Source organism: Quercus robur, chromosome 1 (genome assembly GCF_932294415.1).
Source record: "Quercus robur chromosome 1, dhQueRobu3.1, whole genome shotgun sequence".
Classification (NCBI taxonomy): domain Eukaryota; kingdom Viridiplantae; phylum Streptophyta; class Magnoliopsida; order Fagales; family Fagaceae; genus Quercus; species Quercus robur.
The window spans coordinates 52,620,321-52,644,998 of NC_065534.1; the positions used below are offsets into that span (position 1 = coordinate 52,620,321).

At 39.4% G+C, this 24,678-nt stretch overlaps 1 pseudogene; it reads right to left on the reverse strand.

Moving 5' to 3' along the window:
* On the reverse strand, window positions 1–23,177 carry LOC126691687 (conserved oligomeric Golgi complex subunit 1-like; annotated as a pseudogene).
* Window positions 23,178–24,678: the final 1,501 nt, after the last annotated feature.

The following is a 24,678-nucleotide window of genomic DNA, read 5'->3' on the forward strand; positions in this document are numbered from 1 at the left end:
CTATGTACTTCGTACATTTCTAACTTCACAATAACTAAGGGGAAAAAAGAAACAAGATAGCAGATCTTGGACAACAATTTATATTTGAAATATATCAATTTTTTTATTTGAACACAACTTCCAACTCTTTGATCCCCATCTTCTCACTTCTGGGAAAATTCTCTCAAAATTTTTTGATTCCTATCTATACATATACATAATCTTTACTACTAGGGATGGGATGCTAACTTACTTTTTTGTATCATGATCCTTATATGTTTAGCGAACTCCACCGTTGCTCCCAAACTGAATATCCATGGACAAAACAAGACACAGGTGTGAAGGATCCAGTGGGCAGTCACGAGTCTGATCTGGAAGCTGTGAAGGACGAAAGAAGACCTGCAGCTTAGGCAGGTAATATATCTCCAAATGTTGACATGGCAGCTGCTGATCTATCCTTGAATATACTTACTTATCCATCTGTTAGAATGGATCCCAATTTGAATGTGCTCTCTCCAAATCTGCTTCCAGCTTGGCCATTACAAGGAAAGCATTTTAACATTGGCTTTCCAAAACTGTGACATAAATGGATAACTAACAAAACATTGAAACCATATTTACATAAAAGACAAGGCCATTAATTATATTATATATCTTCGTTCAAGAATAACAATCTACAGAATTACTTGCAAGATTTCCATCTCAATAGCTTGTTACAGAAGAGAAGTAAATCAACTAATGTATTGTTATTGCATGGAATAATCCAATGCCAATATCTAATAGCTATGAGATTTTGTATGCGAGCTCATTGCACGGAAGAAAAGTGACAATTATTAACATCTGTAGTTAGCAAAGTGAACTTCTAGTTAGAGCATCTGACCCAAAAACTTAGGAAATGGGATGAAGAGATCCAATAAGTAGATAATCCCAACTCATAACAACTGATATGGGACTCTCTAATACCTACTCTTATGCTCAGGCCCAACAGAAACAAAAAGATAAATAAAAGGGCCCAATCAGTTAAACAAATGTAATAACGGACACAAATTAGTCTAACACGTGAATTCGAAAACATACAGAAACCAACCTCTACTCCCAAATTATAGCATCCAACCCATGAGTTCAAATTACTAGGTAAAGAGGCCACACTAGCATATAAACTCAAATTATGGCCCACACCAACCTATTTGTAACTTGGAACTCTGTAACATGTATACAACGTTTTTAAACTATTTAGCTTTTTAAGCGATCTAACTCAATCCTAAAAAGACTATACCACCAACACGTGATCAACAAAGGCATTCTTTCATAAATACTACCATATACACGTACAACTTTGCTATCTCAAAATTACCACTTTTCATATGAAAGTCAAATCACCAATTTTATGGCAGTTTCTCCTTGAGACTGCCCAAGATCTCTTTTGTGCCAAGTACACCACATAAGAAATAAGGGAGAAATATTTCAAATCAAACTACTTCAGTCCCTATCAAGAGTGCCATTGGTTTCATTGTGATAGTTTACATATTTCATAACATGTTGAATTTCATGAAATAGCATATGACATCTTAAAAAGCAATTTATGTGAAAATGCAACCATAAGGTAGGTATACCTCTATCACACACACAAAAAGATAAACAGCAGCCTTACCTGCATGAAAGATTTTAGTAATGGTGTCGCTACACCAAAACTGGAGTTATCATCCAAATCCATCTTTCGGGAAAGATCACCATTTGTATAAGCTTTCCAGGATGTTCTTGAAGAGATATCATCCGAAGGTGCTGTTATAGATGTCTTAGTTGTGCCTCTTGAAGATAAAGCTGGAGCACTGGATAACCAAGACGGATTTGAAAGTCAGAAAGCGCTTTTTTAGAGTATTTATAACCCATGCAATGATTGTATTGAATTGGGAGTGGTTAGTTGAAGAGAAAGAGCGAGAGATGACAACAATGCTAAAAGCCTAAAATAGACAAGATTGATTTATCATTCAGTACAAATGAGTTTGTTTAGAACCTCGGTTCAGGTTTGGTATTTGGTACTAGTTGATAAAATAAGATAACATACAAACATTTATTTGAATATCTACCCACACACCCATGCACTCTATCTAATTATGGACAAGAAAAACTAAAAGGGTAAAACACTAACCTGATTGGAAGATATTTAAAGCGAGGAACTGTAGAACATCTCATAATATTGGACTCTGAATTAGTAGGCAGCTTCTGAACAGTATCCGTGTACATTCGATTAAGTTGCACATAGAATCCAAAGAGGATAGCATGCCGTAGGTATGATTGCCTCTCATTTTCCCAAAGATATGGCTCATACCTTTGAAAAAACAGACACTATCAAATCAAATGAAACCTTAATAGTCAAATAAAATTGATGATGCCGAAAATCGTCAATAAGTCACACAATCCTCACGTGCTCGAGACACCATCTACGAAACAAAAACAAAAAAGACTTTAGGAGAGTACCAGTGTGGTACTGGCCAAAGATCCTCCGAAGGTTAAGTTAGGGAACTCTTCATAACTCTAGAGTGCCAGAGTTGGGGGAATTATGCATATCTTAATTTGTGAGGGCCTTTGGGTTTTTATAGTAGCATGGGGTTGATATTCGTTCCTTGGCCTAGAAGATCTTTCCTTGTGGGAGAGATCTTCTTTAATTCGCGTATCTTACGGGATCCTTTCCTTATAGGACTCTCTTGTTAGAGTTAAGCGTAGGGCACAAAATATTTCCATGTCAGCCTTGTCAATGGTTCGCTTATCCTCTTCAACTTCACTCCGTCAACTTCTTATCCCATCTATATCTTCTAGTCATCTCGTTCAAGTGTTTGTTGACCTCAAGGTGTAGCGTCAGCTTTGAGGTGGAACAGTTGACTTTATCCTATCGTTGTTAGGCTATGAATGTGCAAGCGAGGTTGACGAGTTTATTAGGACCGTCGCCTTTCCCTAATATGGACGAGTTTATTAATACCACAAATTTACCCTTATCAGCTGCCCCTTATTTCATAGCCCCGTTGGCTTCAGCCAACGAGTTATGGAGTTCAATTCATAGCTCCATTTTTTTTTTTCAAAAAAGAGAGGGCATTTATAGGTGATTCCTCGAGCGGCCTTTATTAAATGCTTGAACACGTGGCTCAAGCGAGTTGGCCCTGTTTCTGGACGAGGGTGTCGCTTCGTCTTCCGTGCAGTTTTCACCCTATATATATCTCACTTCCTTCCTCATTTTCTCCTATTTCATCATTGTTGATCTTTAGAGAGAGAGCTTGTCACTTTGAGAACTTTGCGCACATCATCTTGCCTCTTTGCCTTTGTTGTCGTTCTTTTGCTAAGACCGTCACCTCTCAAGGAGCCATCTATTAACTTGGTAAGTCACCTTTTCTTTTATTTCATCCTGTCTTTGATCTTTGTTTTTCTAGTTGATCATTCAACTCTTTTAGAAAGGCAATCATCTTAGGTTTTTAGAATACCTCTGTCGCTTGTAGGTAAATAGATGTCTAGAGAAGTTACGAGTGAGCAGTCGTCAGTCCGTGAGGGAGTGGGCTACGACGAGGTCTTCCAAATAGGTCATAAGCCCAAGGAGAGCCTTTCCTGGTCGTCAGAGAGGGAAACGTCAGCTCATTCTCCTAATGAGGAAGTGGAAAGTTGTGTTGGGGAGGAAAGTGGAGGACGAGATAGATGTGGGTGAGGATGAAGGTGATGAAGGAGGAGAAAAGGGAGAGGATGACGAGGACGAGGGTGATGTTAACGAGAGAACCCTCGACGGTCGAAGTTTAGGAAGCCTTGGGGATGGGCATACTTGTCCATTTATCCTCCCCAAAACGTGGACCATCAATGACTTCTTGCAGACGATGACGGCCAACATCTTCAAGAATTTGAGGGATCGTTACAGATTCCTAACCATATCACAATCCGTCTCCCTGGGAAATTCGAGAAGTGCTACTCAAGGAAGACTGCAGACGTCGGCATGTACGACGCTATGTTCACAACAGGACTAAGGTTGCCACTGACGGTGTTGCACCATCAGTTGCCTAATTTTCTTGGATTATCCATCAGCCAAATTGCTTCACATGCTTGGAGGATCTTTATAAGGGCTGAGATTTTGTAGGGTCGTCTGAGTGGTGGGAACTGTCAGCTTTTGTTGTATGAGTTTTTTTATTACTACAGACCTTAGCACATCGTCTCGTCCCAAGGAATATACCACTTTGCTGCATGGAAGAAGGGGTTAAGGCTCATGTCAGACATGCCCGACTCTAACAGGATTTGGAAGGCTAGATACTTCTTTGTTAAGGGGACGGATTGGGTATGCTGTCTAGAAGAGTGGACTACAATGCCCTATGGTTTTGACAATACTTGGGTTATTGTCAAAGATTAAGGTTTAGCACCATTAGTTTATGCTTTAACTTTTTCCATTTATTTTTTTAAGTGTTTTAATGTCGTCGTTTTCCTTTTCAGCCAATGTTCGTCCAAACATAACTGACAAGTAGGAGGCCTTCATTCGTCAAGTTCTTGAAATCCCGTTTGTGCAATGGAAGTGTAGGGATTTGATTACCCATGACATGCTGCACCCATAATATGGTGGTCCGGAGCCAACGCCTGTAGCATGTAGATTAAATACTTACTCCCGTCAGCGTAAGTTATTACTTATTTATTTCCGTCGTTTTTTCTTTTTGTCGTCTCTTGGTCTAAGACTTGTCACTTGTCCTTTGCAGAAATGGAGGCAGCCAGACAGAGGGCCTTGGTGAGGGCTGCTGTAGTACGCAAGAAGGAGGAAGAGAAGAAGGCGAAGGGGAAGGAAAGGGTGTCCTTGTCAGCCCCAAAGACCGCCAAAAAGGGGGCGCCCAAGAGGAAGGCTGACGGGAAGGACGACCGTCCTTCCAAGAAAGTATCTATCACCCCCGGTGACAAACTGCCTAAGAAATCCTCGCCTCCCAAGTCTAGCCACAGAGCCGACAAAGGATTAATGACGACGTCAGGCCCCGTCACCTAGGGATCTATCCGTCATCTTCTTACTCACAAGGAACCCGCCGTTGAGGGATCTGTCCTTCTTTCTTACTTATTTACTGCTCAATAGCTGATGGTTGTTCTGTTTGCAAACGCTGGTCCATATGAAGGCACTTTAGGATAGGAGCATCACCCAGAAAGGGGTGATTGCCCGTCTACGCAAGCGCAACGGGATCCTGATTGACGAGCAAGATCAGTACAAGGAAGCCCTGTATGCTCTTAATAAGGAGGTGAAGAAGCTGACGGAGAAGCTAAGGTAGGAGGGTGCCAAGAGGGAAAAGGAGCAATAGGCTAAGGAGGCGATTGAGAAGGAACTAACGGCTTTTCTTGGTCAGGTTGAGATAGCAAGGGTTGACATCGTCACTGAATTCAAGGCTTCACGGCCTTTTATTGACGCTTGTGTCGCCTACTATTGTGACGGGTTTAAGGACTGCTTGAAGCAGGTTAAGTCCGTCTACCCAAACTTGGATTTATCCAAGGTCTCCATAGATGACCCGCTGCCATCAACCCTTACTGGTGACACCATCTACGAGGGTACCAACGACTCTACTGAGTCTAAACATGACCCAAAGGATGATGGTGTCATTCTTGCTCAACCTATGGTAGATAAGGCTGTCACTCCTTTGATCCCGTCAACCGAAGCTCCAAATGCTGAAAATCCTTCCACTGAGGACGCTCAAAACCCTCCTTCAAAAGACGACGAGAACCCTTCAGCTCAGCTTAGCTTAGCTTTTTATTTGTAATGACATTTTTTGTTATGTATTTTATCTAATTTCCAGGCAATGCTTAGTGCCCTTCTATTCTTTGGGCCTTGTTTGTAAAAATTTTGCTTTATTTATGGTACATTTTTATTATTTTGCACTCGTCACTTTTGAGCAATTGTGTTTGATTTTTATGCGCATGTCCCTCCATTCTTGTGCCAGTGTCAGGATATGTTTATCCTTCAAAGAACTTGATAACTAACTAGGAAGAATTCGTCGGCTTGTAGACTCCGTGATAACCCCATCCACTTATGGACTTATAGAACACAGGTATTCTTATAGGATGAACTCGTCTGCTTGTTGATATTGTAACAAATTCGTTTGCTTGTAGACTTGAATAAATTTAAGGCATCCCAATAGGTTGAACTCGTCCACTTGTGGATTTTAATAATAATAAACTTGTCCTTGTAAGACCTTACTAATGTACACGTCCACTTAGTAATGACTTAGTAATGAACTCATCCACTTTTAGGGACTTAATAATGGGTTCGTCCACTGAAGGACTTAGTAATGAGCTCATCCACTTAAGGATTTACTAATGAGCTCGTCCATTTAAGGACTTAATAATGAACTTGTCCACTTTTAGGGACATAATAGTAGGCTCATCCACTTAAGGACTTAGTAATGAGCTTGTCCATTTAAGGACTTAATAATGAACTCGTCCACTTTAGGAACTTTATAAAAGTAGTTTTGTAGAGACAAATGTATACGTAGGTCATTTCTAAATAACTCCTCTTATTATGATAAATGCGTGCATAAGTAAAAAATTGTTCTTAAAAAGGATAAAGAAATACTGCCCTTTAGGCTTAGAAAGTACTTTAAGCAAAAATTTAACTAAAAGAAATAAACTGGAAATGAGAAGTGTCACTCTTCCTATTGTCATCTACTGGTAGTATTTCCTAAGATGTTCGGTGTTCCACAAATGATGCAGCTTTTGTCTGTCTAGCGTCTCCAGGTGATAAGTGTCTTTCCTCTGCCATGAAGTGATTTTGTAGGGTCCTTCCCAGTTAGGATCGAGCTTTCCTTGGGTGGTATCTCTCTAGTGGCGCCTATTACTTTCCTCAAGACAAGGTCTCCAACTTTGAAGTCTCTGTGTCTGACTCTAGAATTGTAATGTTTGGCCATAAGGTCCTAGTATAGCGCGAGCCTTTGTTCCACTGCTGCCCTGACTTCGTCCACTAAGTCAAGCTGTAGATGCATCACCTCATCATTCTTTCTTTGATCATGATTGTCTACCCTATAGCTTGTGAGTCCGACCTTAGTTGGGATAACTGCCTTACATCCGTATGCTAGTCAGAACGATGTCTCCCCGATTGGAGTCCTTGCTATTATTCTGTATGCCCATAGTACGCTTGGCAGCTCCTCTGGCCATATACCCTTTTCCCCCTCGACCCAAGTCTTGATGATCTTAAGCAAGGATCGGTTTGTGACCTCAACCTGTCCGTTGGCTTGAGGGTGGGCGGGAGAGGAGTATTGGTTCTTGATTCCTAATTGTGAGTAAAAATCCCTGAATGAGTCATTGTCGAACTGCTTCCTGTTATCTAAGACTAAGACCCTAGGGATCCCATACCTACAGACGATGTTTCTCCATATGAAGCTTCTCATGTTCTTTTTTGTTATGGTGGCCAAGGCTTCGGCTTCCACCCATTTGGTGAAATAATCTATGCCAACTATAAGGAACTTCAACTACCGCACTACTATTGGGAATGGACCCATAAGCAAATGGCCACGGGGCCGTCATTAGGGTTAGTTCTTCCGTCAGCTGTCTGATGACGTTGCTAAACCTTTGACATTTATCATAGGCTTTGACATAAGTACAGGCCTCCTTCTGCATAGTAGACCAGTAGTATCCAGCTCGAATCAATTTCTGTACCAACAACCGTGACCTTGAGTGGTTCCCACAAATCCCTTCGTGGACTTCTCTCATGACATAGTCCACTTCTTTGAGGCTTAAACATCTCAGGTATGGGTGGGAGAAGTCTCTCTTATACAAGACGCCCTTTATCAAAATGAACCATGCTACTTGGACCTTTAGTTTCCTTGCCGCTTCCTTATCGTCTAGTAATGCGCCGTTTTTTAAGTAAGAGACTAATGGTGTGGTCTAGTTGTTTTTAAAGCTAATCTCCTGCACATCAACGAGATCTATTAATGGAAAAATCTAAACAAAAGAAAGTACCTTGTCGGGGATGATCATGTGTTCTACTGATACAGCCTTGGCAATGCAGTCGACTTGCTCATTCTCCCCTCTGGGGATTTGAACGATCTTGGCCTGTAGGTCATCTATCCTTCTCTTTACTTGCTCCAAGTACTTCTTCATCCTTTCACCCTTACATTCATAATCACCGTTTACTTGGTTTGTGACGACCTGGGAGTCGTAATAAATAACCACTCTTGTGGCCCTTGCTGCTTTAACGAGATTTAATCCTACCACTAAAGTTTCGTACTCTGCTTCATTATTGGTCGTAGGGAAGTCCAGACAAACCATGCATTCGATCTCGTCCCCTTCTAAAGAACGAAGTACAATGCCCGCTCCACCTGCCTATCTGTTAGACAACCCGTCTACGTGTACACTCCACTGAAGATACTCTTCTTCCCCCTGACCTTCCACGTTAGTGAATTCTGCAATAAAGTCAGCAACCACCTACGCCTTAATGGCAGTACGCGGGCGGTACTGTATGTCGAATTCACTCAAATCTGTTGCCCATAGAGCCATTTGTCCGACAGCTTCAGGATTACTCATTGCTCACTGCAAAGGCTTGTCAGTCAGGACGATCACCTTATGGGCTTGGAAGTATGGCTTAAGCTTGCGGGTTGCTATAACTAAAGCGAAGACGAACTTCTCCATCGGTGGGTACCTATCTTCTGCACCACGAAGTGCTTGACTGGCATATTACATAGGTTTTTGCACTTGGTCCTTTTCTCTGATCGAGGCTGCACTAACAGCGGCCGAGGATATAGCCAAGTAAAGGAACAATTCTTCCCCTGGTTTTGAGGGACTCAACAACAACGGGGAAGAGAGGTAGGCCTTCAGATCCTCGAACGCCTGCTGACACACAGCTTTTTACCAGCATGTCATCAACATAGACTTAGACATTTCTTCTAATCTGCTGTGCAAACATCTTGTTCATGAGCCTCTAATATGTCGCGCCTACGTTTTTGAGGCCGAACGGCATTATTTTATAGCAAAAGAGGCCCGGACTAGTAACGAACGAAGTCTTCTCCTGATTTGCTTCATCCATTTTGATCTGGTTATAACCTGAAAAAGCCTCCATGAAGCTCAATGACTGGTGTTGAGCCGTAGATTCAACTAGGACATCGACTTGCAGTAGGGGGTAACTATCTTTGGGCACACTTTGTTCAAGTCTGTGAAGTCCACGCATATTCTCCATTTCCCGTTGGCTTTCTTGACCATCACAACGTTTGCTAGCCAGTCAAGATAGTAAACTTTCCTAATGAAGCCTGCCTCTTGTAACTCACGGACTTCTTCTACTATAGCTTGGTCTCGTTTTAGGGCAAACACCCGCTTATTTTGACGAAGGGGTAGAAAGGAGGGTGACACATTCAACCTGTGCACCATGACCGAAGGGTCGATTCCCGACATGTCTTCATGACTCCAGGCAAATACATCCTAGTTTTCTTGGAGGAAAGTTGTGAGTGCTCGGCGAACCATCGAGCTGGCAAGGGTGCCAATCCTTATTGTTAGATCTGGCCTGGAGTTGTCGAGAGGTATCTCTTCAAGTCTTTCAACTAGCTCTGCCACCGTTCACGACTCTTCTATGTTCATTATCTACACATAGTCGTCCATCTCCAACATTGATATGTAACACTCTCGTGTAGCAGCCTGATCTCCACGTACTTCTCCTACTCCATACTCAGTGGGGAACTTAATCATCAGGTGGTAGGTCGAGGTTACGGCCTTCCACAAGTTGAAGGTAGGTCGTCCGAGGATGGCATTATAGGCTGACAAGCAGTTGACAACTAGGAATGTAACATCTTTAATGATTTGCTAAGGATAATCACCAACCGTAATGGGCAGCATGACTACGCCGAGGAGGTATACTTTAGTCCCTCCGAACCCAACGAATGGGGCATTGGTTGGGACCAGCCATTCTCTATCAATCCTCATTTGCTATAATGCTGGGTAATAAAGGATGTCAACACAACTTCCGTTGTCGACCAGGACCTAGTGTGTGTTGAAGACAACTCGTACGCTAACAACAAGTGCATTGTCATACAGGTGGTGGAGACGTTAAGCATCTTCTTCTGAGAATTCGATGATGGGGTTGTCGATCTGCGCCATCTTTGGGACAAAGCCCGTTAGCTGGACATTCTAAACCATCCTGAGGTAAGTTTTTTTAGCCTTTTTGGACGAACCAAAGGTCGCCGTGCCTCTAACAATCATTCTTATATCTCCTATAGGCGGCCTTGGACGCTCATTCTCCCGTCGGGGAGCCTGTTCTTGTTGTGGGTCCACTTTTTCTGTACTGATGAACCTTTGCAACTTTCCTTGTCTAATAAGAGCTTCTATTTATTGCTTCAGGTCGCAGCAGTCAACTGTGTCATGACCGTGGTCATGGTGGAAGCAACAGTACTTGTCTCTGGACCTCTTATTGGGATCTCACTTTAACTTGCCGAGAAATGTCACGGCTCCTTCGTCTTTGATCTGTATCAAGACTTGGTCGATCAGGGCAGTTAACGGGGTGAAGTTTGTAAACCTCCCGGTGGGGGGCTTGGAGTGCCTATCATCTCGTCGTTCTCCAGTTCTAGCCATCTTTCGCCCCCTATCTTGCCGTACATCCTCCTGTCTTTCCCTCTTCTCGGGCTTCTCTTCTTGGGCCAATAGTGTGTCTTCTGCGTTCATGTACTTTATAGCCCTATAAAATACATCCGACATGGTCTTTAGATCATTCTTATACAAAGAAAATAAGAACTTACCCTTTCGTAACCTATTCGTGAATGTGGCCATGAGTATCTTGTCATCAGCTTCATCGATTGAGAGTGCCTCTTTGTTAGAAGGGGCTATGTAAGACCTTAGCATCTCACCCCCCCGTTGCTTAATGCTTATTAGGCATGCAATGGATTTCTTATATCTGTGCCCCCCAATAAAATGCGAGGCAAACTGGGCATTTAACTCCTTAAAGGTACCAATGGAGTTGGGCGTTAACTTGTTGAACCAAATCCTTGCAAGACCCTTCAGTGTAATAGGGAAGGCCCTACACATGATCTCATCTGCCACTCCTTGAAGGTGCATTAGGGTCTTGAAAGACTCCAAGTGATCTAGGGGTCCTTGGATCCTTCGTAACTCTCCACCTACGACATACGAAACTTCGGCGGAAGGGGGAACAAAGTAACAAACACAACGAATGGCAAATTAGTTTGATGGACCAGGTCATCGAAGTTGCTAGACACCTACCCTCTAAGGGCGTTCATCATGAAGTCCATCCGTTCCTTCAACATCTGCATCTCTACGACTATGTGAGGTGGAGCCGTATCTGTGACAGATGGACGGCTCGTGTCCTGTCGCTCTGGTCTGCTTGGGGCGTTGTTACCTTCCAGCCCTTCTTGGTCCCTTTTCTCAACGCTGGTGCCTTCTTGGTCCTCCTTTTGAGTGTTAAGCCCCGCGTTCTTTTGGCACAGTTACTCTTCCAAATCATGGTTTTGCTTAGTGAGGCACTCCACGGCAGCGGCGAGAGTTTGAACCTGCCTCTCGAGGGCGGCTATGCATGGTTCATCTCCTTGAATATTGTTGGTGGTCGCCATTGAGCGAGTAAGTACCATGTAACTCTTTGTCTAGGATGCGATAGAGTGGCTTACAAGTCACCGTCCCCACAGACGGCGCCAACTGATGATGCCGAAAATCATCAGTAAGTCACACAATCCTCACGTGCTCGAGACAACATCTACGAAACAAAAACAAAGAAGACCTTAGAAGAGTACCGATGTGGTACCGGCCAAAGACCCTCCGAAGGTTAAGTTAGGGAACTTTTCACAACTCTAGAGTGCCAGAGATGGGGGAATTATGCGTGCCTTAGTTTATGAGGGCCTTTGGGTTTTTATAGTAGCATAGGATTGATATTCGTTCCTTGGCCTAGAAGATCTTTCCTTGTGGAAGAGATCTTCTCTAATTCACGTATCTTATGGGATCCTTTCCTTATAGGACTCTTGATTAGAGTTAAGCGTGGGGCACAAAATATTTCCTTATATGCTTATACATGAAGGCCAAGTAAGGTCACATCAGCCTTGTCAATGGTTCACTTATCCTTTTCAGCTTCACTCTGTCAACTTCTTATCCCGTCTATATATTCTAATCATCTCGTTCAGGTGTTTGTTGACCTCAAGGTGCAGCTGTCAGCTTTGAGGTGGAACAGTCGACTTTATCCTATCATTGTTGGGTTATGAACGTGCAAGCGAGGCTAACGAGTTTATTAGGACCGTCGCCCTTGCCTAATATGGACAAGTTTATTAATACCAAAAATTTACCCTTATCAAAAATGATATACAGAAACAAATATAAATGTAATTTTTGATTGACAGGAACACCAGCAGGACAAAAACCTCTAGGAATCTAGGTGTTGGATGGCACATTTTTAGAGGGATCTACTTTTAGGTGGTTCTACCAATGAATTTTTTTGCTGTGCACTTAATATAAGTACTCTGTTTTATCCTAAAGAAGACTCATGGCAATCTCCTTTTATTGTATCCACAAACAAAACAAATTACTCATCATATTGTTTATCATTTCTACAACTTCAAGTTTGCAATGCAACAGATAGATTTTTTATTTTTTTTATTTTAAAAAGATGTATAAAATTTTGAAACATCATGCTTCATTCAAACCTTGCCGAAATAAAGCAAAACTCAACAGACCTCATAGAATTAACCATTAAAAAGTTCCATTATCAACAAGAAGCAAGAAATTTTGATGCATTGCAACCAAACTGATCAACATATGAATTAATTAACCCATTTTGGTATCGTAATCTTAATATCTTGTTCAGTACATTGGCTACCAGTATGGACAATTCAACAGCGTTTCATCTTCACTTTGCATCAAAATGTGGTTCTCCCCACATTTTCTAGCATTCCAAACTTTTTTCACAATCAAATGCCATTTATGTCTAGGATTCGATTTTTTCCACTTTGGTACTATGGTCACACATTGAAGTTGACAATATCAACCATGACCATTTAGCCAAAAGATCTTCTTTACAGCTTCCAGGTGAATATTGATAATCCTTTGAGAGTAAACATGTGCAACACAGAAACAAGTAAAACATACTGTGTCTCCAATCCTAACTTTAGAGATGACATCTTTACGAAATTTCAACATTTAATATGAGTAAAAGAAGCTTAAAATTCAAACTTTGTATACAAGAAAAGGAACTTACGTAAGCCAGTTTATGGGATCCAATCTTTGTGAAAGACGGTTTACCAACCCATCAACACGCTCTCTAATGACAGACTTCTTCTGGCCTTGTTCTTGCTTCCGTCTAAAAGGATACTTTGGCTTTTGGCTGTCAGAGAATTCCTCAGTCATATTGGAATCAGCCCCGGAAAGAACATCAGCAGCAAATCTCATGTCAAATAGAATTTGCAAAACTCCTTTTTCTGACAGTTGAGATCCACCAGCCTCTCTAGTAGAAAGAGCGTCCCCATAAATATCAATTACCTACATGGAAACATTGCATTCAATATGCACAAACAAAAGTAATTAGGGGATGCTCTTATACCACCAGAGAATTGAAACTGACTTAGCAACATAATGGACCAACACTAGAGAAAAAGAGAAAAATTAACATTTTATAGAAGGAATCACTAGTAAACACCTAGTCTGCTGAGAGAGAGAGAGAGAGAGAGAGAGAGATTCTTATGTAGTTCAGAAAGGTTCTTGAATAATTTCAGCTTAAAGTGAATTTAAAGCACTTTCTAGAGTGAAAATATCAATTATTTGTGTATAAGATCATTAGCATGCTTAGATTTTCAGATGATGTGATGAGTTTGATCTATGAAGAAAGGAAAACTCGTTCCAGAGAAATATCAAGAAGAAATCAAATAAGAGGAAAACACTTCGATCCATAAAGAGCAAGACATTGGCAAAGGTAACAGCAGCTTATTACAGCCACCTCTTTTTCACTTTTTACTTGTGTACAGTACCCATGTCCAGTGAATTGCAGGAAAAGTAGATCCCCTATGCACGTCCATCAAAGGGAAAGCCAAATAACATGATATATCCTTCATGCCTCTTCTCATCTGATAAGACCAAACAAAACAATGATAGAAGGGTTCCTATGTCAATCAAGTGACCTGTACAAAACCAGCTGCCGGTTTGTCGAGCTAGAAACCAAATGAGCAAGAGACTAGTCAAGAAGGGACAACATTCTCTGGAGATTATTAATCCATAATGAACAGGCAAAACTAGAACATTATAAGGGTCGAACAGAAGAAGATCCAAGGAAGTTGACTCATCAAAAGGAACAAGTGACAAGGAAATGGAGGGAGAAAGTTGTCAACAAAGACGAAGTATTTAGCTTCCAGAATATAAGGGAGTCCATGAAACACCCCATAATTTTATTATTTATTTAATTCTTATACGTAAATTAAAAAGAAGGTCCACAATTAAATGGATTTAATTGATTTGGACCTAAGATATTAAAAATAAGATAAATACTATGGAATATGAAACCCAAGTAAGGTAGTATAAGTAAATATATGGGCCTTGATAAGCTTTTTTAAAATTTTAAAAAAAAAAAAAAAACCCTAGCATTTTACCTCTTAAGATACATGTATATATATAACAGATTTTCTTTTGTTTTAACCACAACACGCGGTTGAACAACCTAATTTCTTTTTTTGCTTTGTGGCTAAACGTGAGACTGCTACAGGCATAGTTTCCTTTAGCTCTAAATTTAGGATGTTGAATATTCTATGGCTAGACTTGTCCCACTTTGCAGGAAAGGCATGAGTGGTGCATGGAATTATATTAGTACCTACTAGGATAATGGACATCACTCCATGAATCTCCAGCTATGATTATTATATTAGATCAAGGGTGCTTGTGGTTAATATATATTCGTTTTGATAGTTCAAATAGTGTGTAAAACACCCTTGAACGTTTAGACCCTCAATTACAAAATAACCAATTCAAGTTTTATGTCAAACAACTAGTGTGCGGAAAATGAACAAAAACTATAAAACAAAATTGGTAAACAATCTAAGCCAATTAAAATCACAACCCACAGCAAATATTAAAAGGCAAAGATAAAAGGGAAGGAAGATGCAAACACAAGGACAACACACGATGTGTTATCGAAGAGGAAACCGAAGCCTTCGACGTGAAACCTCTCCACCGCCCTCCAAGTGGTAAGTAATTCACTAGAAAATATAGTTAGGATACATGGACAGCAATAGACCCTCCAAGCCTAATCTACCCAGTGCATCTAAGCCCTCCAAGCTTCTTGCTCCAACGAGGTTGTGCCGAACCTATTTCTTTTCTAGCTTCCCAGATTCCGCTACTTGACCATAGCATCAACCAATGTAGATTGGTTCCTTCCTAACTGCTTCCCAAAACACCAAAGAGCCCTCTCACAGTAATGGACATGGTGAGAAAAGGTTTTGGTAAAAGGCCTCTCAAGGGTTTAACAATGGAAAGGAAGAGAGTTGAGGAATTTGAAGAGACTCTTATGTAAAGATTGTAGATGAATCAATCTTGTTTTTCTCTAGAGTTTCTCTCTCAAAATTCTCTCTGGAATCTCTCTTTCTTTTGTGGGCATAGAGGGTATTTATACTGGGGTGAGAATAGAATGTGAAGAGTCAGGTTTTACAAAACAGGGGTGGCTCGCGGCTTGGCCTCGCAGCTTGACTGAGTCGCGAGATCCAGCCGCGAGATAACAGAATGGCCAGTTGACCTATTTTGTCCTGTAGTGCTCCAGCTAGCATGACGCTTCAAGATGCTTGGCACGTGTGCTGCATTTGGCGGCTTGAAACCGCGAGTCACCTGCGAGATCAAGTCGCGAGTCTCTGTTTTCTTGCACACTCTTGAGCATTTCAACACTCTATCTCACTCACTACCCTTACAACAATCCCACCTAAATACAAGGTTCCTAAATGCTGAAATACAAGCAAATTTGGCACGGAATAAAGCCAACAAGATGGTTGATTAAATTCAACCTTACACGTCTATAGCCTCACCTTTTTTACGGTCAAACTGACATGCATCACACTTTTGTTATTGCCTAAATACTAGTCCAGCGTCATCAAGTGAATAATAGGCAACTAGATTGATAATTAAGGCTATTACATGGCTTCCAATATTAGATTGAATATATATATATATATATATATATATATATATATATAAAATAAATTTTTGCTATGAAGATTTAAAGCTTTTAAATCCTTCTGTTGAAAGCAATCACAACATCCAAATATACTGGTTTGCTAGCTTTGACAGTACTTGCTGTGTTAAGTCCACCAAGTCATACCTATATGTAACGTTTCCAGCAAAATTATTTCCAGCATCAATTAGAAGTCTTAAGGCTTTGATCACGGAGAAAATGGTCAAATGCCATTTTCGCGCAAATTATGTAGCGTTTTACCCTTTTTCCCAAACTAATAATGAAAAATCCCCTCTTTTGAAACTCGATTTGAGATAAATCGAGTTAGGCCCTATAGTGGCGTTTTTAAGGAGTCTATAGTGACGTTTTAAGGACCTATAGTGGCATTTTGTAACTCGACCTCTATGAACTCGAGTTATAGGTAAAAAAATAAAATAAATAAATAAATAATTGCCTATAACTTGAGTTCATGGAGATCGAGTTACAAAACGCCACTATAGGTCCTTAAAACGTCACTATAGGCTCCTTAAAACGCCATTATAAGACTCCAAAAATTTTTTTTTTTAAACTCGATTTATCTCAAATCGAGTTACAAAAGAGGGGCATTTCCCTAATTAGTTTGGGAAATGGGGCAAAACGCTACAATTTTTGCTCAAAAAGGGCATTTGCCAAATTTTTCCCTTTGATCACCTTCTGTGTAGAATACCATAAATGTGCCTGAGGCAAAGGAGAGCTGGTATTTGATGGATCCCAATCTGGGAATTTGACTATGAAATCAGTGTTATGATCTTCTACTATATCCGTACAATTGTAAATTGTGTGATAAAGAATTTCCTAAGCTGCCTCAACTTAATGAATTGCTTTGCCATAGCGTCTATGGGAATAGGACTTAGATTGAATATATATAATATTAGAGTGAATAGATATGATAAAACATATGGCTGTTACATTTAGATTGATCAGATATTCATTATTTTTAAGTAATGAATATCTATGATTACGTTAATGGAAAATCCGATTAGGCAGCAATATTTTTAATTCCAAAAATCTTATCAAAGCTAAAAATGAATTGGATAGTTAAGTGAATAAATAGAGAATTTTGGATATATCAATATTGTCTAGGATAAAATTGTTTAAGTGTGAAAGCTGATTTTAAGGGGGAAATTGTGTGTTGATGGACCTATCTTTGGTGTTGCTAGATTCAAATTCTACTGATTTGTTGTGATTTAAGGGAGGTTGGTTTCATATTTTTGCAACTAAGAGGTAAATGGTGTTTACTAATTTTGGAGGTTTTCCCAAAACAGTGTTTATTATTAAACTATATTATATGAAAGAAATATGTTGATATTCTATATATAAATTGATATTTTATAAATGTTTAATGTGCACATTGACTATTCGTTTTATGAAAAACTTGTGGGACAATCTAAATTTATTTAAACTTGTATGTGTGTGAAAGTTCAAATAGCATATAAAACACCAATGAATGTTTAGACCTCTAATTACAAAATTACCAACACAAGCTTATAATCAAACAGTATATGTGTAGAATATGAAATACAAACTATATCCAAATTGGTAACACACTCTAAACCAAAATTAATTACAAACACAACAGCAATTAAAAGGTAAAGAGAAAGGAAAGAGAGATGCAAACACAAAGATAACACCGGCATGTGTTATTGAAAAGGAAACCGAAGAACTCAGCGAAAAACCTCTCTGCCGCCCTCCAAGCGGTCAAATGATCCACTAAAGAATATAGTTGGGATATATGAATAGCAGAAGACCCTCCAAGCCTAATCTACCCAATGCATCTAAGCCCTCCAAGCTTCTTGCTCCAACAGGGTTACGCTGAACCTTGTCTTCTTTAGCTTCCCGGATTCCGCAATACACCCATTGCATCAACCAAGTAAATTGGTTCTCTCTGAACTGCTTTCCAAGCACCAAAATACCTCCTCACTGATATAGGTAAGATGAGATAAGGATTTGGCAAAATGTACCTCTCAAGGATATGTCAATGGAGAAAGTGAGAGTAGAGGAATTTGAAAAATCAAATGATAAAGATTGTGAATGAGTCAATCTTGTTTTCTTTAAGGTTTCTCTCTCAAAATTCTCTCTGGAAGCTCTCTACATTTTGTGAGTATAAGAGTATTTATAGTAGTGTATGTAAGGAATACGAAAAGTCAGTTTTCATCCAAATAGGGCATTCTGGCAACTCAACCTTGCAACTAGAACGAGTCGCGAGTCTCAGTCACGAGCTAACTGTTTGGCCAGACTGTCTATTTTGTCCTGTAGTGCTCTAGCTGTCGTGACCCTTCAGCTCCCCTGCATGCTTCACACGTGTGCCACTTTGACGACTTGCCAGTCGCGAGTCAGTCGCAAGATCCAGTCACGAGACTCATTTGATTTCACACATCTTAAGTATTTTTCACACTCTCTCACACACAACCCTTACAAAAATCTCACCTAAATATAGGGTATCTATTTGCTAAATTACAAGCAAATTTGGCACGGAATAAAATCAACACATAATTGAATAAATTCAACCTTACAGTGTGAATATATCTTTATATTTTTTAGAATTATGAATGGATTATTTTTGTGAACAAATTGAATATGTTTTGAAAACCTATGGCAAGTTGTGATTAAAAGCTCAGTATTGTATTTAGTCTTTAATAAGAGATAATCATACTGCAACTAGTCCTTAGCAAGGGACAATCCCTAAAAATGGGACATTGCACATTTGATAGTCCCTAAAAATGGGACATTGCACATTTGATAGCTCCTTAGCAAGTGAGTATACTATTGAGAATCCAAAAGGAAAGCTCCTTAGCAAGTGAGTATACTATTGAGAATCCAAAAGGAAAGCTCCTTAGTAAGGGAGTGCACCTTTAGATTCGAAAGGAGCCACCTTTAAGAAAAGAGATGAAAAGGAGGTTCTAGTCCTAAAAGAGGACAGCACAACCCTGTCAACGGGGCGTAAACGTTGACCATAAGAAGAGCCTAGGAAGTTATTTATATGATGGTATTGATATATATATATATATATATATATATATATATTATGATGGCTCACAATATAAAGATATTTTTTTTATATGAAATATTTGATGATAAAAATATTGATGAGTTACAAGCTATGAATTTATTATAAGAATTATTTATTTGAAAGGTTTGTTCCCACACCTCAATGTTAGTGAATTCCACTTATTGAGTTATCTCACCCTCCTTTATTCCCCCTTACAGATACATTAGAGGGATCATTAGAGTAAAAATTCTTGAAGACAACACTTATGAATAATTTTGTGGAACTACGGATTTTATTATTATTTTTATGGTATTAAACATTGTACTGGAGAATTATTTTGAGGATGTTTTATCTTTAGTAGATTAGTGCTCTGACATTTGTAATAAGATTTTAGGTTGCTGGTTGCTTTTATTTAATATTTTTATGGATTATTTAGATTGAATCGACTTTTATTGCTTATGATTTTGGGGCGTTATAGTCCAAGGTACTTTACAAAGAAAAATCACAAGATGCTGAAGAAGCAAATGACCTCATTATTCAAATCTGAACAATCAACATTAGAATATTGTAATGAACCAGAGTACACTACAACAATTGTAAAGCACAAACATTTGGAGACAAAAAATAATACATATATATTGCCATAACAGTTAGGAAGATCAATCAAAATCCTCAAGCAAGTCGCATACCTTTCCCAATAATCTTAATGCAAATTTTTGCAGAATCATTTTGTCAAGGACATGAACTCCAATTCGATGAACTTCCTCACATGCTCGGAATAAAAATGAAATAATATAAAGAGAAGGCAAAGAAGGCAGCGATATTTTTCATCTCTGATTATCCCTCATCAAACTATTCTTGCTTGATTACTGTCTCTTCCCAGCCCTACCAAAATGTTCAAAAGACGGTTCAGCTTCGTTTAGTAATTAACAATGCATATCACAAACAACATAGCATTCAAACCATATTGTCAGTTTTTGGCTAAGACAAGCTTTTGGTGTTTAGTTGAGCTTCACGTCTATCCAAAGTCATTTCATATGTCTTACTGAGAAACTAAATGAACTATTTTAATTGCCTTATATATTCTACTTAACTAGTGATAATTCCAATTGAGTACTTCAAAATTTATTAGCAGGTTGATCCAAAGTTTAATCCACTTTAATTTCACATCACAAATGTCTAAATACAAAGTAAAAGAATTATCATAATTGCTTCCTTGAATAACTACTGATTCCTAATTAGTTTGCAAGAACAAAATGAAGTATAGCTTCCACCTCATTTTATATTTCAACGATGATGATCCCAGAAAATAAATTGGATCTGTTTACTCCTCATCACTCTTCATAATTTACAAGGGTTTAGCAGGCCAAACAATTAAAATCAGACCAAAACAAGAAGCTAAAATGAGTCATTTAGTTCTAACATAAGCCAACCCCAGGAGTAATCTTAACATGGACTAATAAACCTTTTCCACAACTAAGGGTGAGTTTGGTTCAGCTTTTTGTAAAAGTGCATAATAAAAAAGTAGAGTTTTCAAAAAGTACATTTTCAAAAAGCTGAGTGTTTGGTAAAAGCTGTTAAAAAGTGTTTTTTGAAAAAGCTAAGTGTATGGCTAGCACTTATAAAAATGGCCGTTTGAGGGATAAATTACCAAAAATGACAATGTATATATAAGAGCATCTCCAGCAAATTAGACAAATTTTTATGCTGTTTGGACAATTAACAGTGACATTTATCTTTTGCCTATTCACTTTTTTAATTTTTATTTTGTAATCAAATTTATTCTTTTTTAATATTTATTTTTCTTTTTCTATTCATTCTCAACAATTATATTTTTCAACAAAAAGTGTTACATCCACAATATTTTTTGCAATACTTTCACAAGAATCATAACAAAATCTTATATGAAAAGTTGTTACTAGTTCTAATTTGAACCCATTACTGAAATTATATTTTTACTCATCAATATTAGCTAATTACTTAAAATTTATTGTGAAAATATTGTGAAAATATTGTGGTAATATTTTTAAATTGTGATTTCTAATACTTTGCCTTTTTTTTCCTCCATACGTTTCCTTTTCCTTTTTTTTTTTTCTCTTGTATTTTATCCACCACACACGTGTACATTATTTTGTCCACATCCTCTCCTTTTTCCCACACCTCCACTTTCCAGAAGGCTTTCATTCTTTCATTCTTTCCTCTTTCCTTTTTCCTTTTCCGTTTGTTTCCAGAAGGCTCTCTCAATTCCAAAGCTCTCCAGCTCTCTCAATTTCTTCTCTCTCTCTTTTTTTTTTTTTTCCACTTGATTTCCAGAACTGAACATTGTTTGGTCGTGGACCTGAACTGAACATTGAGAAGCCTCACGACCTGAACTGAACACTGTGGGTTCGGTCTTTCTTCGTCTTCCTCTTCTTCTTCCTCTTCTTCTTCTTTCTTTATGTCTTTCTATGTGTTTATGGTTGTTTGGCCGTGGGTTTGTGCTATTTGATTTCTGTATTTTTGGATTGTGGTTTGTGTTTTGGGTAATGATTTTTCTGTGTGTTCTTTGGGTTGATTTCTCATGGGTATGGGTTGGTTATGATTTCTCTGTTCTTTGGGTTGATTTCTCACGGAGAGGGCAGAGCAGAGAGACTTACGGAGAGGGCAGAGCAAAGCAGAGAGAAGAGATGGAGGTGTCGTGCAAAGGGAGAGTAGAGATGAGAGATGAGGGGCGTGAGAGAACTGAATAATTGATGGGTATTTCTATAATTCTAATATTGCAACGGTAACCCATCCAAAACGCGCATTGCGCGTTTTCATTTATGGACCCTCAAGGGTCCATAAAAATTTCCGCGTTTCTCCTTATTTTTGGTCTATGCCCAAAACGCAACTTTTATCAAAAAGTTGCGTTTTGGGCTTAACCAAATGCATATTTTGGTTTGGCTTTTTTCAAAATGTCCTTTTTAGGCTCAAAATGTGGAAACAAACGAGCACTAATTAGGTTTTCTCACTATTAGAAATCAAACTTTCAAGGGTGACATTCATATCCAAACTAGCAGCCCATCTTACCTAATTAAACTTATGAAACCTTAAAAATGACAAAAGCATATGGGAAAAACAGATTAAGAAGACAGTGTGTCAAGCAAAATGCCACATACCCTCAAGGGAGTAGTTGATGATAACGCATCATCTTGTCCAAGACCCCGAGAAAGAAAAACTGAAAGTTCATCTGATAACCACAATACCCACAAGCTGTGAGCTCGAATGCAAAGATCTCGTGTAGTTCTACTAAATTCTTCAAGTTTTGGGCTTGCAGTTTCAATGGCTCCACGCAATGTAGCAGCAGCCGATGAAGTTTGTCTTTTAGAGCCAATGGGCAATTGTCTTCCAGGACTATCAGGCACAGGAGAATCAGCAACCACCCAGGATTGTCTCAACAAGAATGGTAACTTATCAAAAACCACAGATACAGATTCATTTACCCAAAACCTTGGTGAACCAAGTATCACCGGAATGTGTTTTGAGTGGTTTCAGAATGCAAACAGGAGTTTCCCGACGAAAAGAGATCTCTCAACAGTTATAGCAGGTGGAACAGGCCAACCTTCCTTGTTGGCATTTTCCATCGCTGCATATAAATTATCAATCTCACGCTTCAATTGCGTCACTATAGTCGACATACTTTCATAACACTTATTTTGTACATATGGCGCCAGATCCTTTTACCTTAGTGCTGCCTTTGGAGATTCTAAGAAACTGAATACATCCTGAAGAACACTCTGACAGCTGCTATCTACTGCATCTATAATCCGACTAACTTCAACACCAAAATAGGCATTCAGACAACTCTGGAAATCATTCTCTTCCACTGGTGCTTTAAATCCAGAAAGCACACCCACCTTCTTAACAGTCGAGTCAATAAACCAAACCCCACCGCCCGTAAAAGGTCTGTTCAAGTTCTCCTGGAAATCAATCTGCCCATGCCCACTAGAAATCTCCCCAATAGCACGAATTGTATCCACCACATTCACAATCCTGGTCAGATCCTCAAACATTGCAACAAATAAGCGGTCGACAACATCCATAACCTACACAAACTGCAACATCCATAAGCAATCTACAATAAGTAAAGGGGACTACATAGCCAGAAATGGCAATAAAAAATAGAACAGAACGCCAAATATATATAAATATATATATATATATATATATATATATATATATATATATTATTCATTATTAGCAAACCTCCTCTCATGACCTTTGCTGGTCCCCATTATCCCAGGAACCCATTTGCCTAAATCTGCCATATCCATCATCAGTCTCATCCATTTGACCTTTCCCAGCAGGTTGACCTCTACTACTAGCAAAAGAGGTTCTTTATAAAAATGAAGAATAACATGCAACAAGTCCAATACAAGCTAATGGGTTTTCAAGGAAATAATAGCTAACTTCTTGCCCATTAAACTAACCTCTATTGCCACAAACACGTGTATGAAAATGTAAGAAATTAGTAAACTTATGAGGTTTTCGAATTCTAAAGTAGGAATTGAAGTTATAAAACATGGCAAAATTCACATACAGATGAGATGCTGACCCTAATGCATTTTATGCTTATGCTGTCTCGTATAGGGTCTGGTATGTGGGGGAGGGGGTACTGCATCTCCTTGGTGAGACTCCTAGCGTTGCTACAAAGATGCAATTACAACCAAAGAATGGATTAAATGAATTTTAATATCAACCATAACAACAGTCACAAAATTATTCAATACATTAAATGACATGTCATATCGTGGGGCCAGCCTTATGTCCTGCTTTGTGACCACCTGTCCCATAAGGAGGTGTTTTTGTTGTGCGTTTAGGTCGACCTTGTGGGGGTGAGTGTAACCCAACTACTTGCTCATTCTTGACATGCACATCTAGTTGTTTTGCTTGACTCTCAACAACTAAAGATCCTACAACTACGGGGGAGGATGGTGTAGCAGATGAAATGTGAGTGAGGCACGTAGTCATGGGATTTGTATGCAATCTAGGAGTGGGCATGAATGACATGGAGTCACTATGGGCTGGTACATGGTCTATATGACCAATGCTATATGAGGGGGATTGAGTGTGCATGACAAGAGGGGTCTCATTGAAATCAATGCCGAGATCAAAGGATGGCGAAGTAAGTGAAAGATGAGCGGGGTCAAAAAATGTACATAGGGTGGGTGAAGGGATCTCGGGGTGAGAAGATGCATGAGTAATGGGTACAGGGATCTCTAGGCCAGGAAATGTAGGAGCAGTACGTGGAGGGATCTCTAGGGAAGGAGATGCATGTAGAGGTGGAGGGAACTCGAGGGCAAGAGATGCATGTGGGGGTGGAGGGGGATCCGGCCTACTGATAACTTGATGAGGTGCAGCACACTGACCATGGCTATGGCTGGCAAGAGTTGAGCACGTGCTTGGTCGTCCAGTATCTTCTAGCGCCTCTGGATTTGCCCTATCAGTATCTTCCAAAGGAAGCTGGGCTGCTAGACGGTGAAGGCGATCCATTACCTTCAACACAGCTGTAATCTGCTTGAACTCAAGACTGCCTACTACATAACGCATC